The following is a 4,239-nucleotide window of genomic DNA, read 5'->3' as shown; positions in this document are numbered from 1 at the left end:
GTACAAAATGTTTGCATGATGTAAATACATATAATACGAAGCTGCATGTATATAGCCAAATGAGGAGAACTTTATCATCAGACACAATAATAGATAATGTTTTTACAAATTTAACTTTAAATAAACTGAAATAACAGTTATTTCAGATCAGCATGGTCAGGTTACCAGAAAGATAAATACTAGATACAGTAAGAAAGGGATTACCAGAGATATCATGAATGCTTGATAAGTGTAAAAATATTTGTATGAAAGATATAGGAAATGTAATAGTCAAACAGCCTGTGAAATGTACATACATAAGAATAAAAACTACAACAAACTATAAGACAAGCAAAATCGAGATATTATAAACATCAAACAGGAATTTCTTCAAATATTTTAAGACTGTTTCGTCACACATAAAAATAAGATAGAAAGTGGAAACATAGTACTTACAGGGAAGGAACTAACTGACCCATGTGAACCATGTTCCATCTTAAATCAGTATTTTGTAAATACTGTTCAGAAGCTAATGAAACAAAACAAAACATTGATTAAAAAGAGTATAGCTTCATCACAAATAACAGAATGACTATTTCTATTTCCAACAGATGGAACAGAAGCTACAAATATAATCAGATCACGGAAAACAACGAAACAGAGGGCATAGATGGAATATCTGCACTGCTGATGGTATTTAGTTAATCCTCGGACACTCCTAATAAACTTGGTAATGGAGAAAGGACTGTCCCCCCACATGTCTGAAAAAGAGTACAACAGTCCCAGTTCACAAAGGCAGTTAGAAAAGGAGGATCCTGGCAACTACAGACATATAACAATTACACACACCTTATCAAAAATTGTAGAAACAGCTATTAAAACAGAGTTATAAAATTCATAGAAAAACAAAATATTCTGGATTAAGTACAACATGGGTTAAGGAAAGGGAAATCTACAAAAACATCTATGACAAGTCTAATTACATATAATCACGGGTTTGGAAGTATAAAAAAAGTTTTTAGTGCATTTCTTGATCTATCAAAAACCTTTGACTGTGTATGCCATACTACTCTATTACATAAAACGTGTAAATATAACACCAGGGGTAATGCACTCAGTGCAGGAAACCTTTTACTTTGATCTTCAAGTGGTAAATTATGGGATAGGACAAGGCTCAATACTTAGTCCATTAATGTGTATACTGTATGTAAATGATTCGACAGCTTCAGTAAAAAAAGTTATCATGTATGCAGATGATACATCCCTCATTGTATGTAGTAGCTCAGTCAGTGCTTCACAAACAAGAACTATCATGGATGCAGAAAGGGCACATGAATATTTAAGTGAAAACAATGTATTTGTACTGAGAAAAACATCCTACATGGAAATACTCGCAAAGAAAACAGCAAATGAAGAGAAACTAAATATAAGACTTAAGGGCAGATTGCCAACAGCCATTGACAGTTGAAAGTCTGGGTCTGACAATAGACAGACTTAGGACTTGGGGAAATCATACAGAAAAGATCAGTTCAAATGTAAGCAGCAATGTATTTTTAATGAGGAAAATGTCCCCTACAGTTGATGTAGATACAGTATTAAAAGTTTACTATGGACTAATTCATCCACATTTATTGTACTGTGTAATAATATGGGTTGGGGCAACAAATATTCATTAGAACAGACTGCTGAACCTACAAAAAAAAGGGGGGAGGGGAATAGATGTATTGGAAGGCAATCACCAACAAAGTCCTGTGAAATAAAAGTCAAAGAATATAAAATTACGACTTACCCTCCGTGTATATATTCGAATCTATAACGTATCCCAAATTAAATTGTAACTAATGCTAAACAGAAAACCACTTAATTACAGCACAGTACTTAAAGATGACTACCACATCAACTACAACTGGCCACTAAAGATCCTATTACAGCAGAGTGCTTGTTATGCAACAGATTACTACACAGTTTAAAAATACAAAAGCACTACCAGTTTTGAAAACAAAACTCAGACAGTATTTAAAACAGCATGTTTGTACAGTGTTATTTTGAGATCAGTCCAAAAGAATTACATGGAAAGAATTTGCTGTACTAAAGCCATATCTTGAAAATTGCGCTACACACACTGTGTCAATAAAAAGCTAACTTGAAAACTATTTATGTTTCATCCATTGCAGCAAAAATTGAAATTTGTTGCCTATATGTAGTAAACAAAAATAATGGCAAAATTTTTGTTATGTCTACATTTTCATTAATTATTTTACATATACATATAAATCGTCGTCTTTTGCGTATATTTCTTGATCTATATCACTGACCTTCTTCCTCCATCCACCAAACAACAATTTCAAGAAACTTGGGATCGTTTAAATTGAAACGTTCCTGCGAAGAGTGTGTTAAGCCACCATGATATTATTGCACATGGGAATGAGGGTGGTTCGTTCGGCTTATCGTTTATCGTCAAATTTCACGAGGGTATACTGAAACGCTTGATAGTGTACGCACAACTGTTTTCGAATCATTCACAGTGCCATGAATTTCCTTATTCCCCACTGAACTTGTTTTCTGTAACGTCACAGCGTGTTTCCGGTAACGGCCACAGCAGACCAAAAGCGTAGTAATATGTTTGCGGAAGAAGGAGTTCACAAGGCGTGGTTTAAGAGACCCCAACATGTATCAGTAACACGTCTCGGCAACACACAAAGAAGGCGATAATGCAACCGGCAGCAGATCATTCTAGGATTGGCAACTTAAGGAGGGTAGTAGGGAGGTATAAGCATTCCGCTAGAACTGAGCTTGGGAAACGAGTTCGAAAATTTTTCGCGCCGAGACACCACACCACGCAAAAGGGGAGTACGTGTTGCATCAAACTACGATTATTATATTAAGAGCGGCCTTTCAATGATCCTTAACCTTGCTATAAATATGTGGAAATACTTGTTTATAGCTTTAAGTCTACTTAGCCTATGTATCTTCTGTAATTTGTGTAGGCTATATGATAAATTTGACATTGTGTCAGAAATACCTTATTTTTCGCTGGCAATACTGGTTATTGTGAACACTGTAGCTTCTCAGCCATTGTGTTGCAACCACAGAGATATGTGTACACGATGCCTCTTTACTCGCGAGCAATTGCGGACACATGGGAACAAAAGCGCATACACAAATGTTAGTGGAAGGAAAGCAAGCAACGAATGGGCGTCCTCGTGTCCATTGAGCGATCAGTTTGCTTTCTGCTATGCTTCTTTCCTTGGGAGTTTGTGCTGAGGTTATTGTCATGAAACGGCGACGGGAAAAGAAAACACAAAGAAGACTGTGGGTAAAAAGTGTCTAAACACAGTAATAGAGGTACCAGAAATACAAAGTGACGACAACGTTTTGAATGGAAATTTCGGAAGGAAACAACAGCGAGACATTAGATTTTCAACTTGGAAAACTGCAGCAATAAGGTGAAACTATTTATTTCACATTTCAAATCAAAACATATCAATGATTATTCCTAAAATCAAGAAATATTTAGGGAAGTTCTTAGTTGTTAGGTGAGGGCTAGTTCAATGCATCGTTTGTATTTCACTTGTTAAAAAATGTTTACACAAGTTTCATGAATGATTATACCAGTATGCAGTGCTTGATTTGGAAAAAAAAAACCCCTACACAGATTTGAAATGTAGACTTCTTAGTACATTGTTTTACCGCTTTCTGAGCGTTTTAAAAGTGTGAATACAACATTTGTACTGGCAAAAAAAAATTTCTATCGTACCGCATCTGACCATCTGCAGTTCTGCTTTTTTTCGACAGAGGTACCCATGCCTACCGTCGCAAGTGAAACACTGCCGGTACGTATCTACATCTATACTCTGTAAGCCGCCGAGAGGTGCATAGCAGAGGGTACGTCCTATTGTACCAGTAATTAGGGTTTCTTCCTGTTACATTCACAAATAAAGCGCGGGAAGAATGATTGTTTGAGTGCCTCTGTGCATGTAGTCTTTATTCTAATCTTATCCTCACGATCCCTATGTGAGCCATTCATAGGGGGTTGTAGTATATCCCTACAGTAATCATTTAAAGCTGCTTCTTGAAACTTTGTTACTAGACTTTCTTGGGATAGTTTACGTCTATCTTCAAGAGTCTGACAGTTCAGTCCTTCAGTATCTCTGTGACACTCTCCCATGGCTTAAACAAACCTGTGACCATTCATGCTGCCCTTCTCTGTATACGTTCAATATCCCCCATTAATCCTATCTGGTACAGGTCCCACACGCT

The sequence above is a fragment of the Schistocerca nitens genome, chromosome 3 (genome assembly GCF_023898315.1).
Source record: "Schistocerca nitens isolate TAMUIC-IGC-003100 chromosome 3, iqSchNite1.1, whole genome shotgun sequence".
Taxonomy (NCBI): Eukaryota; Metazoa; Arthropoda; class Insecta; order Orthoptera; family Acrididae; genus Schistocerca; species Schistocerca nitens.
The sequence above is the reverse complement of the archived record's forward strand: the minus strand, read 5'-3'. Positions refer to the sequence as shown.